The sequence below is a fragment of the Coenobita brevimanus genome, chromosome 43, assembly GCF_032717465.1.
Source record: "Coenobita brevimanus isolate Jiangsu-jjx chromosome 43, ASM3271746v2, whole genome shotgun sequence".
Lineage (NCBI taxonomy): Eukaryota > Metazoa > Arthropoda > Malacostraca > Decapoda > Coenobitidae > Coenobita > Coenobita brevimanus.
This window is the reverse complement of record NC_136996.1, coordinates 12,796,310-12,810,931: the sequence shown is the minus strand read 5'-3', so window position 1 is coordinate 12,810,931 and position 14,622 is coordinate 12,796,310. Positions and strand designations below refer to the sequence as shown.

Sequence of the window (14,622 nt, the reverse complement as noted above, 5' to 3'; positions counted from 1 at the left end):
CCTGGCATAAACCCAAACTGCATCTCATCAATATTCACTCTTTCTCTAATCATACCTTCTAAAACTCTCTCCATTACCTTCATTATCTGATCTAAAAGCTTTATACCTCTATAATTTCCTCTTTCCAGGGCATCACCCTTCCCTTTATACACATTTACAATTACACTCTTCAGCCAATCATCTGGGACAACATACTCATAAATAATCATATTTATCAGGTCAGTGACTAAACTCACCCCTATATCGCCTGAGGCCTTCAACATTTCGGCAGTCAACCCAGACACACCTGCTGCCTTCCCCACCCTCATCCTGCCTATTGCCTCACTCACAGTAGCAGTATCAATCAAAGGCCAAGGGCCAGACACTGGATCTGCTGGCTCCAAACCTTCCCTGTCCCAGTCAAACTCCTCATTCAACAACCGGTTATAATGCTCTCTCCATGCATCTTTAATATCCTCACTGTTCACCACTACCCTTCCTTCATCATTCTTCACACACTGCTCACCTATGATATCCCGATTATCCCTCTTCACCTGACCTGCCACTCTAAATATATTTTTCCTTTCCCCATGATTTAGGTTATCAAGTAATTGTCTCTGTGACTCAGACTTTGCCCTGTATACCTCTCTTCTAGCCCTACGCTTGGCAGCCAAATATTCCTCTTTGCTACTACCCTTCTTCCATTCCCGGAAAAGCCTTCTTTTCTCCTTAATTGCAGCTTCTACACCCTCATCCCACCACAAAGTTACTTTGTGTCTTGGTGGTCCTCTTGTCCAGCCGCATGTTACATCAGTAACTCTCAAGAAATTGTTCTTGAGGGCTCTGTACTGTTCATTAATGCCTCTGTCTACAGCTCCCTGTTCAGCCACCACTCTCCTCAACTCGCTATAGAAGGCATCCCTTACTACTTGGTTTTTCAGCTTCCATATTTTCCTCCTAGGTACATAAGTCCTCTTTTTCATCACTTGTTCTTCAAGCACCATATCACAAATCAATAGTTTGTGCTGCTGCACACACTCCTCACATCCTATAACTTTAACATCCCTCACTAACCTCCTATCGGCCCTCCTAACCAGAAAATAATATATCTGACTGCTATTTCCCCCAGACTCATACGTAATTAACCTACTGTCTCTTTTCCTAAAATATGTGTTGCACACAATCATGTCCGTTGCCTCCCCAAACTCGAGTATCCTTTCCCCATCTGCATTCCTTAGACCATACGCACATCCCCCATGCACTCCTTCATAACCTTGTGCTGCTTCACCTACATGACTATTTAAGTCCCCTCCCAAAATCACTATCTCATCATCCTGCATACCACCCACTACACGTATTAAATCATCTCAAAATCTATCTTTCTCTGATTCATCCAATCCTGCCTGTGGAGCATATGCCGATATAATCGCAGCTATCTTTCTTCCCAACAGAATTTTCACTACCAATATCCTATCGCTTACTCTCAAAACATTCATAACATATTCCACCCATTTCTCCGCAACCATCACACCAACACCTCCGTATCCATCTGCCCCCCATGCCAAAACAACTTATAGCAACAGTCCTTCCCAGCAGCAGTAAATATGTCACTTAGGCAAGACCTCATTGGTTATGATACTACCACTGCACAAAGCAGTGGCAGTGCATTTTACATGCACTGAACCCTAGTTATGGCTTCCAGGAAAGACGCTGATGTTAGTGGTGGTATAAAGCGTAAACACCAGCCTGCTCTGATGTAGGAAAACCTTTTTGTTCTTGGTTCATTGATCCACCAAGCTACTGCAGTGATGGAACCCCTCGGTTACCAGATAAAACAATAAGTTTTTACGTATTCGACTCTGGGCAAAGGCTTCAGGGCCTATTCCCAAGTCCCAGTAATCCTCCTTGGGGGCCAGTAGTCCTCCTACAGCTGCACAGTTAACCACATCGGTGCTAACACCCACCATCCATATTGAATACATGCTAGGGCTGTCTCATACAGGACTGGTGTACTGGTATTAGCAGGGGTACTTTTATGACATGTCCGCGGGTCATCTGGTAGATCAGAAAAGTCGTCATTTTAAGAAATTTGAATCCTTAAACTGTTCCCTTCCCCAACCAGGACTCGAACCTGGGCCCAGTAGGACTGCAGCCCCCCTCTCTACTGATTGGTTCGGAGCTCAAAAGTTTACACCCACTTTTTGCCTAATATCCAAATAATAACCCCTAAAAAGGCTGAAGGGACTGGATCAGCAGTGTTTATAATGATTTTGTTACTCTTGAGAGTGTAGAATATGTGTAAGAGTTTTGTTATTCAGGGGACATGTTATGTACTGGAGGTGGGACTGTAGTAAGGTTAGGGTAAGAAGTGGTTGGAGGAAGTTCAGGGAGTTGTTGTCTCTCCTGGCAGTTAGGGGACTCTCTGATCTTGCTAAGGAACCTTTGTATGTGGTATATGTTAGGAGTGTAATGTCGTATGGTACAGTGCAACCTCTAAAATTCAAATACCTAAAGTTTTGAAACATCCAAAATTTGAATATCATACTTTATGAAATTGGTGTATTAATTTCACCAAATTGCTCTAATGGCGCAAAAACTAGCATAAAAAATTGATAACTACACTAACCTGGTTCTAATTTTCTATACTATACTCGATGTATTACTGCTGTCAGGCGACTGCCCTTTCCTCTCTTCCTTCTTTCTTTCCATCCTTCCTCTCCTGTCTTTCCATCATTCTTTCCTCTTTCTTCTGTGTATGGGTGAGTCTGCGATGAGTGACAAGCAAAATGGTTTCTTGTACACCAGGAAGCCAATTACTAGGCTTGGTAGTAACCATATAACCAAATTATTGTGCTTGGTGGTTTAGTGGGTAATTAAGGTGAACCAGTCGGATTGAGCCTGGGCAGGTTTATATCCAAGAGATGGTTTGGGTTCATTGCTCATGTAATGCCACTTGGCGATGAATGAGGTTGGCCACTCTCATCTTAAATGTCAGGACCATATTGCCTACCCCTCATGGGGCAACACAGGATTGGATGTTGATGATTAATCAACTGTCTCATCACCCATAATAAAACTTTCGTTTCCGCTTTGTGTTAATGAACTTCATTATTCTTTGATATTGAGCTTTCATTGTAATTATGACTGGAGAGTGAGAGACTGACGAGGAGAATGTATGTGAGTGAGGTGGAGGGGGGGAGAGGGAGGGGGAGGCCAAAGATGAGATGGAGGGATGGAGTGGAGAGGTATATGAGAGAGGGGGGTGTGAGTTGGGAGCAGGGCAGTGAAATGGCGGGGGACAGGGGGACATGGAGGCGTTTTGTTTGTGGCTACCCAATATGGGATTAAGGCGTCTGGCAATAGATAGATAGAAAAAGTTTTACCATTTAGCGCGGTGATGTGAAAAAGTATGCAGCCTAATAACCCAGCTGCAGGTACGGAGTGTGTGCATGTGTTATGAGATGATTGTGGTGATGGGAACATCTACTACATGAAAACGTGATAATAGTAAGAAATTCTGTACAGTCTGAAGTTAGAGTAAATAACTATCTTTGCATGTGTTCTCAAGAAAGAAGCCAGTTTCATGGAAAGAAGCCAATATCCACCCAATTCCAAAGAAAGGAAGTTCCTCTGACCCCTCTGATTACAGACCAATAGCTGTCACATCTTCTCTTGGTAAGGTTTTTGAAACTGTAATTAATAAGCACATAGTTAAACATCTTGAATCCAACAACTTAATTAGTGATAGACAATATGGTTTTCGCAAAGAAAGATCCACCATTGACATACTCAATCTCCTGACTCATACCATCCATCAATCAGTTGACCTACATGGTGAAACTCATGCAATAGCCCTGGATATTTCTAAAGCTTTCGACAGAGTGTGGCACCATTCTCTGTTGTCCAAACTCCCTTGCTATGGACTGAACTCTTTTGTTCCTTTGATTTCCTCATATCTCAGCAATAGAAAAATAAGAGTAAAAGTAGATGATGTATATTCCACTTTCCACTCAGTTAACGCCGGCATGCTGCAGGGATCAGTTCTGGCACCAACCCTGTTCCTTGTTCATATTATGATCTCCTATCTGTCACCCACAATCCCATCCATTCATATGCAGATGACTCAACACTTCATAGTTCATGCACACTCAGACATCCATTTGCAAAGTCCGATATCTCTAACTCTCACCTCAGTACAGCCATCTCTTTAAATCAAAACTTATCCACGATCAGTGAATGGGGACAAAACAGCCTTGTCTCATTTAATGCTAGTAAAACTAAATATATACAATTTACTAATAGGCAGGTATTGCCAGAGTCGTATGTTACCTTCAGTGCTACAAATACAGTATTCCCATTTCCAAAAATATTGAAATTCTCGGCGTCTCGCTTAACAGTGCCCTCAGCTGGATCTCTCATGTCAGATCACTTGCTAAAACCGCCTCAAAGAAACTTGGATAATTGTACAGAGTCCGTAACTTCTTCACTGACAATCAGTTAGTTATAATTTATATGAGTCATGTGCGCTCTCAACTTGAATACTGTTCACCCTTGTGGAGCGGATATGGAGAGGTTGCATCAAAACAAGTAGACAAAATTCAGAACAAAGCTGTTAGAATTATTAATAACCCTGCTATTACTAATAAACTACCCTACAAGTAAGAAGGAATGTTGCCTCCCTTGCATTATATTACAGATATTTCTACAGCAAATGCTCAGATGAAGTTGCATCCATGGTGCCACCACTCCATGCCTTCCCTCGTGCTACACGGGCAGTGTCACGGGGTTTTTAAAATAAATGCAAATATTATTTAAATGATAATGTTCAATAATACTGAACAGCAGGAACAAGAATTGTCTTGCTAAATCAACCAATGATTACTTTATGCCGGTTCACTTCGCCGACTCTCTCAGAACGAGAATTTATAAACTTTCTCAACAGTACACAGCAGAGTCTAATTACTCAATTGCTGTTTATTAGTACTGTTAGCCTCTGGAGAAAGTTACTTCGCCCCTGACAATAAATAACTAATACTATTAATGATATCAGGTTCTTGCTGATGCTTAGCTCCTAGAAGGCACAACGGATTTTATGCTTAATACAACAAGACTGGCCTAAGTACCAGTTATGAATAGCAAAACGTTTATGCAAGCTAGGAGCTATAAGGGAAATAAGCTTAATTATGGAGAAATGAAACACGAGTTTACATACATTAAGCTCAAGAAAAGGAACTGTTAAATTTATTGATTACAAAGAAATAAATTTAACGTTACATTTCAAGTGAATTCAAATAAAGAGAGCGTACTCACTCACTCACTCAAAAGCTAAATTCTTACGCCTGGAAAAAAACAACATGCGGCACAGCCGGCCAGCATGTGAGGAAACAGAACACTTGACTAAACTCTTAAGTCTAGGAAAACGAAAAGAAAATACTGGTCAATGAATGTGGTGTATCACCAAGAAGGGTGGGGGCCTGGAGAACTGTAGTCTAGTGGAGTCTGGGTGCTATAGTAGGACTCGCCTACGTTTGCGGCTGTGGTGTGGCCCGCACATGTGTACAGTGTTGCCACGTTTTCTATACAGTTATCTCTCTCTCTCTCTCTCTCTCTCTCTCTCCTGGCGGGAAATGTGAGCCACCCTGAGTACTTTTGATTCTTTTATAAGTTATTTATAATTGTGCTTTCATTTGTTAATTTGGTTTTGTTATATTTAGTGATGCCGACAATGCATTCAATACATGCCCCTCTCCTGCCTCTCTCTCTCTCTCGCTCTCTCACCAACTGGGTGTGGAAGTGTTGCCGGTCGCGAGTGAATAATGTTTTTCTTTTTTTTACTTTGGTATTGGCATATGCCTACTATTTTGTCCTACATATTAGCTTGTGATTATAAATGTGATTATTCCTCATCCTTAAAATTATGGTAAAAGCCGGTAAATGTGAGCATTTTTCCCTAGCAACACCTGTACAAGCTATGCTTGGGTCTACGGAGATACGTACTTTACCTTAGGCCAGACTGGCTGTGTAAGTGTTGCCACTCACAAGAATTACATGAATTATTTCTTTTACTTTGGATATTGGCATATTTCTTCTTTTTTCAGGCTCATTATCTTATATCCATAACTGTGATATTATTACCCACCCTAAAACTACGCTAAAAACCATTAAAAGTGACTACAATTTCTTTTAACAACACTGTACAATATGCATGCCATGTTTCTGTGTTACTGTATATTTTATGCATAATAAGATTACTGTTGATTCATCCATCAAAATACACAAGTGTAGGTTTTATTCATCTGAATTTATCGAATTTGTGATGCCTTGTACATAAATAGCTTCCGTTTCACATCGCAAGTTGGGGAAACGTGGCACCATTGTACACAGGTGCGGGCCACACCACAGCCGCAAATGTGCGCGAGTCCTACTATAGCTGACCTCTCACTGCTGGAGCACAGAACCTCACTCCGTCACGGCAGACACTTGACTGAATAAACTCGTGGGAAAAAGGGAGCGCTAGGGCCGCATTTTTAACGGCTAGAGTGAGCGAAACGCGCCCAAAACAAATCGCTCAGCGGAAGAGCTAATGTCTCACACAAAGACGATCACATATGACAATGAAAAATTGATTTGAAAAGGCTCCCGACCGATGAGCGGTTACTGAACGATAAACTGGGATTCCACTTGAGTTCGTGGTTTCCCACAAAAGCCAATGTCACTAGCCGACTCGTGACATAACGCCCCATGAAAATCAAATCTTTCTTTCTTCAGAAAAAAAATTTCAATATACATACATATAATTCCTAACTCAGTCACACAAGATTCACACTGTGGTGTGTGTGCTATCCTGCTACAGGAGAAAGTCGCAGTCGCGAGTGAGCGAAAAAAACTTGTACCGGTATTTACGTTAATAGAAGCAAGCTTGAGGGAAAAAACTCCGTGACGACGGTGAAAATCCTGTACTCAGGTCAAACTGAGCGAAAGTTCGCTACATTTACACTGACAACTAATTGTGTAGCCTGGTGTATGTAATACACGGTGTAGGTGTGACAGTTGTAGTGTAACTGTACATACGTGTAAAATGACAGTAATATTAATAATATGGCGACGACGAAGGCAGAGAAGAGGTGGCAGCGTGCGGCAGACAATCAGCTGGCCCGCACAGCAAAACTGCTACACCCATTGCTGTACCTGCAAAGTCAATTAAGGTGGAGCATCAAAAGTGTCAATGAGACAAAAATTCCCATTACGTTACAATTACTCTCTCTACCTACCAGTCAGTACATGCTACGAAAAGTACACTCTAGCTGAAAAATACGAGTGACAGCCTAAGCTTCGTACATTCGAGGTCGCCATTAATTACAGCACACGATTAGTGTCGGCAAGTTGAGAATCCCTATCGAAACTCGGGCTTACGTGGCCTCGAACTGCACACGGGTCCTCAACCTGTGCCTTAACCTAGTGCCTATATTAATATCGGGGAGCTGAGAATCCTTGTGCAAACTCGGGCTTCCGTAGCCTCGAGTCGCCTCTGCGGAGTTCTCTCTTGAACTTCCCCCTTAACCTACAATACTTATATTAATATCGGGGAGCTGAGAATCCTTGTGCAAACTCGGGCTTCCGTAGCCTCGAGTTGCCTCTGCGGAGTTCTCTCTCGAACTTCCCCCTTAACCTACAGTAGTTATATTAATATCGGGGAGCTGAGAATCCTTGTGCAAACTCGGGCTTACGTAGCCTCGAGTCGCCTCTGCGGAGTTCTCAAACTTCCCTTAACTTACGGTACATAATATGTATGTACAGGCCCTGGACATGATGTGTCCTGTGGGGCCAATGGGCGAGACATCAGGTCTGCACCCACTTCACCACTACCCTGTCTCTCAACTGTCTCAGAGATTACGGGTGTGGTTATGAACGGCACAGGAAGGACATGTCCCTGATCAGTGGTGTTACTTTGACACACACTGCAGGAATGCACAAAACTATCTATGTCTCATCCCATCCCTGGCCAGAAAAAGTCAGCTCGGATACGGCCCTGGGTCTTCCTTTTGCCCATGTAACCTCCTGAGGCTGAACAATGACCCCATTGTAACACTGCTAGGCGGTACTTGGCGGGAACGACAAACTGCAGTCGAACCTCGCCCTCGGGTGTTCGTGACTCACGGTAGAGCCGTCCTTGTTTGCAAAGGAACTTGGCTCGACCTCCCCGTGAATACTTAATCACTCGACCCTTTTGTTTGTTTCACACGGCAGCAAGTGTTGGGTCAGAATGTTGTTCTTGAACAACAAGTTGGCTACACATCAGATCTTGCGGCGATTCAATGGTCACTGGGGTGACACAGTCTGGAGCCTCAGTCATGGCTCGTGTTTCTGCAGCCGAAGTCTGAGTAGCGTCATCATCAGTGCAACTATCCTTGACACCGAAAATGTTGCCTATGATAAGGTCAAACAAAGGTTCTGGCATGACAACTGCGAGTGTCGTACCAGTATAAAATGGAGATGCCACCTGGATACATGCCTCAGGGAACAATCTCACTGATCCATCAATAAGGTTTGGATGGATCTGTTGACCTGTGTACTGCTCAGGCCGAACTAAACTCGGTTTGACAGAGCAACCTGAGTATCCATTATCTCTCAGGACCTTCACAGGAATGCCTCCCACAAACCCTGACTGAACAAGGAAGGTACTGTCACCTGTGGGAGGGCCTGTGGAGGAAGCAGCTAGCCACTCATGAGGCTGCTGAATAATTGATGCGGCAAACATTGTGCCTTGTGAATTAGATACTCGAGGAGTCGTACCGTACTCACTGACTGTGGAGATGGAACATTGGCCATCTGTAGAGGGGGGTTCACTGTCACTGTAGGACTAGTGAACTGTGGGGGAGTACCCATTCTAGTAGGGACGTGACCACCGTGCTGCTGCTGAGGAATGAAGGCTGTGTCCGCTCCCTGCCTCTTTTGAGCTGGTGGTGAAAAAGTTTGTCCCGACAGTCGGTTGCGTGGCTGATACTGCTGCTGGTTAGGGTACTTGTTGTACCTCTTCCACTCAGGTTTCTGAGTGTTTTGCCCCTGGTCCTTCCACTGTGGTTTTGGACCTTGGCCATTATTCTGAGAATGGCCTTGTTGCTGGGGTTCAGTCTGAGACGGTTTCCCAGATTTATCAGGTTTTCTGTTCCAGGTGTTTTGCTTACAAGTTTGATACCGGTATGCAGTAAAATATGCGTCAGCCTTTTCTGCCATTTGGCTGGCATCTTTCACCTGGCAGATCTTAAGCTGTGCTATGAGCTCAGCAAGCCATGACCTCTCTAGCTGTGTACGCTGCATAAGGTCAATTATCCCCTCACGGGTGGAAGGAGTTTCATCTTTCTCCATCCACTCATTTAAGTAAGCAGTGAGATGGTCGAGGAACTGAACAGCTGTCTCCTTGTCTTGGAGACGAGCTCGCATGAACTGAACTTTGGCGTCGTCTACTGTGAGACCATATGCCTTAATGAGTGCAGCTTTCATCATCTCATACATGAGATTGTCTCCACAAATTCTGTGGAGAATATCGAGGGCAGGGCCCTCATATAAACTAAGAAATTGGAGCCGCTTAGCTGCCTCATCCAGTTGATACATGTCTGCCATGTCCTCAAAACGAGCTATGTACGGCTCGATTCACTCGCCTTCCTTGTATGAAGGAAGCTTGATGTGTGGGGTCGCCAGGGCATGTGCAGGGAGAACGCTAGTGGAGCTTTGACTAGCTGCACCAGATGTGTCTGAAGCCAAGGAATCTCACTTGAGCTTCAAAACCTCAAGCTCATGCTTTTCTTGTGCCTCGCATTCGGCACGTTCATATTCACGTTGTTCCCGCTCGTGTTCTAAGTCGAGTTCGCGCTGTTTTCGCTCGTGTTCTAAGTCGAGTTCGCGCTATTTTCGCTCGTGTTCTAAGTCGAGTTCGCGCTGTTTTCGCTCGTGTTCACGCTGTTCTCGCTCGTATTCGTGCTCCTTTTCGCGTTCCTCACGCTGTTCTCGCTCGTGTTCGCGTTGGATTCTACGCTCTTCACGAGCATCTTTCTCACGTTCTTGTTCGTAATTAAACGGTGAGAGAACGTAACTCTGAATTTTCTCTGGGTCTGTGAGGCCCATTTCTTTAGCTTCCTGTACATAGACACTGGCTGCCATGATGCTAGCTCAATCTAAATAACTAGCAACTCAGTACTGATTGCTACTTCGCAAACGAATGCTAATAAACACAAGTAAAGAATACAGACACAAGCTAGTGGTGACCAGTCTTATCTAGTTAACTGGAAAAGAATAAAGCAAAAATGCAAATGACTGGGAAGACTCAATAATTAACGCAATGGGTCCAGGAGCGAATAAAATCGTCTGGCGTTACCAAAAATAAAGTACTAAATAGAGTTAAGTACTCTATGGATTAATAAAGCAAAAAATTCACTTGCTAAACTAACGGTAAACACCAGTAAGCTTGTGCCTATAAACTTTAATGATAAATACCTAAATATGAATGAGTGAGTATTATCTCGTGAATAGCTTTAGAGCTAGGAGTTAATATCCTGGCAAGGTCGCCAATTGTCACGGGGTTTTTAAAATAAATGCAAATATTATTTAAATGATAATGTTCAATAATACTGAACAGCAGGAACAAGAATTGTCTTGCTAAATCAAGCAATGATTACTTTATGCCGGTCCGCTTCGCCGACTCTCTCAGAACGAGAATTTATAAACTTTCTCAACAGTACACAGCAGAGAATAATTACTCAATTGCTGTTTATTAGTACTGTTAGCCTCTGGAGAAAGTTACTTCACCCCTGACAATAAATAACTAATACTATTAATGATATCAGGTTCTTGCTGATGCTTAACTCCTAGAAGGCACAACGGATTTTAAGCTTAATACAACAAGACTGGCCTAAGTACCAATTATGAATAGCAAAACGTTTATGCAAGCTAGGAGCTATAAGGGAAATAAGCCTATTTATGGAGAAATGAAACACGAGTTTACATTACATTAAGCTCAAGAAAAGGAACTGTTAAATTTATTGATTACAGTAATCCCGCATATTTCGCGGTAGTTACGTTCTTGTAACCCCCGCGAAAAGTCAATTTCGCGAATACTCTATGAACAATTGAATCTTACACTTGTGTCCACCATGCTGCCCATCACACAGTCCATGTCCATACTGATTGCGAGACAATTTGTCAGACAATTCCCCGTCAAAACATGGACGATTCCCCTTCAGAACAATTCACACCCTGGACGATTCCCCGCCATTCTATAAATATACTAATCAGTACTTTTATCAATATACTTATTATTAATTAATCAATACTTTAATAGCTATATTTCAGGGGGATCCAGCAAAGTCTATGTTCAGTAGCATAGGTTCTGGATATTATTTATTAGTTGCACCTTTAGTCAATAATTAACTTGTTTCTTCCTCGCTGTAGTCGCCTTTGAATTATATTCTAGCGTCACCCATAACTATCTTCATTAATGAAGGCGAATTGTTTTGTGTTTGTTGTGACTGCGAATTGTCCCGAAACCTCCATACTCATCCCGAAATACCTTCTTACAAGATTGAAAGCACATACTCCATTATGAAGGAAAAACGTAAACACAATACTGGGGTCATGTGGAAAGCAAGTGGGAGGCAAGAGACTCATATCATAGTGCGGTTACAATCACACAGACACGTAAGGCAGTCAGGCGTGGACTGAGGAATGCGGGGCAAAAGCAGTGTTGCCATATCCAAACAACGAAATTATGCTAGGGCAATGAAAAAATTATGCTAGATTGAGCAAATTTGTTCCAGGTAAAAAATGAATTATGCTAACTTGAAGCTAAATGATAAAATTCTATACATATTCGTGCAACATATTAATTATGTATTGTTTACTATGAAAATATTAAAATGAACCTACATACAGTAAGAGGATAAATATCGGTTTTCAGCCCATACTGCTTTTTCCCACGAAACTTACGTTTTTCTGGTGGATTTTGATGTGATTAATTCGATTTTGAGCATCATTTCCGTCGGAAATAACCAGATTTTGAGATATGACCCCCCCCATCCCCCTGCAATAATGGGGGATCTTTGGGGAATCGGGGGTTATAGGGAGGGGGGGGAAACACAGAAAATGGTCATTTCCGACTGAAATGAAGCTGAAAATCAAATGAATCATACCAAAATCCATCGGAAAAACCTAGGTTTCATGGGTAAAGTACAAAGCTCAAACTTATCCTAACCTAACCAAACCGAACCTAACCTAAAACCTAACCTAACCTAATCCAACCTAACCTAACCTAACCAAATCCAACCCAACCTAGCCCAAACTGAAAGTAACCAACTATTCAAACATCTTCTTCCCTTATTCGTCTCTCTCTCTCTCTCTCTCTCTCTCTCTCTCTCTCTCTCTCTGATTTGTAGCTTTTATAAAATTATTCCAAAAATATTCCATTCCATTCTAAATTATGCTAGAATGATTCTAAAACTTCTAATATGCTAAAAAATATTCCAGACTCAAAAATTTGATCAAAATTATGCTAAAAGAATAAGATTATGCTAGATATGGTAACACTGGCAGAGGGGCCGCGGGAAAGGGACAGAGGGTGGCGCGAGTTTACCGCGCTACAATTGGAAGCTGCGGGAATTTCAAATTTTTTGTTTTCTGTATATTCAAGGATATTTTAGTTGAACTAATTAATGCTAAGAAAATCCGCGAGAGGGCAAAACCGTAGACAAAAAAATCCGCAAAAAATGCGGGATTACTGTACAAAGAAATAAATTTAACGTTACATTTCAAATGAATTCAGATAAAGAGATCGTACTCACTCACTCACTCAAAAGCTAAATTCTTACGCCTAGAAAAAAACAACATGCGGTGCAGCTGGCCAGCATGTGAGGAAACAGAACACTTGACTAAACTCTTAAGTCTAGGAAAACAAAAAGAAAATACTGGTCAATGAATGTGGTGTATCACCAAGAAGGGTGGGAGCCTGGAGAACTGTAGTCTAGTGGAGTCTGGGTGCTAGCTGACCTCTCACTGCTGGAGCATAGAACCTCACTCTGTCATGGCAGACACTTGACTGAATAAACTCGTGGGAAAAAGGGAGCGCTAGGGCCGCATTTTTAACGGCTAGAGTGAGCGAAATGCGCCCAAAACAAATCGCTCAGCGGAAGCGCTAATGTCTCACACAAAGACAATCAGGTATGGCAATGAAAAATTGATTTGAAAAGGCTCCCGACCGATGAGCGGTTACTGAACGATAAACTGGGATTCCACTTGAGTTCGTGGTTTCCCACAAAAGCCAATGTCACTAGCCGACTCGTGACAGGCAGCTGGCAGCGCTTATGACTGGAATGTCACTCAACCATACTGCAGAACTTCTGCCTATCAGAATTCTTTCATTCCCCGAACTGCATCTCTCTGAAACTCGCTTCCCCAGAGTTGTTTCTCTCCAGACTTCAACCTACTGTATTTCAAGTCTAACTGTTACAGATATTTTATGAACAGTGGACACCAGTAATCTGGAGCATGGATTTGTTTTTTTTTATTCATTTGTTTTTCCTTTCTCTGTTCTGTTATTTAAAAAAGAAAAAGAAAAAAAAGATAGTGATGGTGTTAGAAACTCGATAGTATATGGCATTACAGAGTCATGTGATCAGATTTTGAAGTTTTGTGCCACATAGAATCTACAGTTAATGCCCTTTAACTATGCAATGCACAGAACACTGCATGTCATGTGTCATTAGGTAATGAATTTTATTCACATTTAACAAAAGCACGATTGCTGATAGGCAGGAGTCTCTTAAAATATTTCTTTTAACTTGCTGCGTGCTGGTAGACTTTGGACCCTCATGGAGCCGTGGTGCCGGCCATTTTTCGACTTTTTTTATTTTATTTTATTTATTTATATATTTATTTATTTTTTGCTAGATAGGTTATAGATGATGAAAAAACATGGAGAACAACCATAAAAGTACTCACAGAAGCCATTTAGGTCGATTTTTAGGTTGATTCTCCCTGAGCAGGAGGCTGAAAACTTCGGAGTAACTCCCACAGACGTCACCACCTGCTGCCGCCACAGAGTGAGAGGAGGCAGAAGCTCTGCATTTTCTCCATGGGTAACTATGCTATTCGAGCCAAGGACACTCTTGTCGGGTATATAGATGATATAGGAAGTGTCCCCAAGCATGGTTATGTACGTTGGCACTTTATGACAAGCAAGTGCCAACGGCCATACCACGTTGAGTACACCGCTTCCCGTCCGATCAGCGAAGTTAAGCAACGTTGGGTCTGGTTAGTACTTGGATGGGTGACCACCGGGGAACACCAGATGCTGTTGGCATCCCTACGTGTCAAGTGGGGTTGGTGGAGGATTAGTGCCCCTCCCTGTAAAACAATTAACTCTAAGCCCTTGGCCACCCCGTTTGGGATACATGGCGTCTGGCAATGAATGAATGAATGAATGAAGTGAGTTGGATTGCCCATATAATGTTTGTAATAGTTCTTATTCTGCGTTTCTGATGTAGAAAGTCTGTTCCCATGCATATACTGTACAGTACATTGTACAGTATTTGTTTTCACATAACCTATAATTCTTTTCATAGTCTAGGAGGAGGCTGTAGCATGGGCCGAACAGGG

General features: G+C 42.5%; 1 non-coding gene across 1 annotated transcript; it reads left to right on the top strand.

The window, feature by feature from the left end:
- Positions 1–14,207: 14,207 nt before the first annotated feature.
- On the top strand, positions 14,208–14,326 carry LOC145397935 (5S ribosomal RNA). Its single transcript, XR_013897064.1, has one exon. It is a non-coding gene; the product is annotated as a 5S ribosomal RNA (ribosomal RNA).
- The last annotated feature ends 296 nt before the right edge of the window (positions 14,327–14,622 follow it).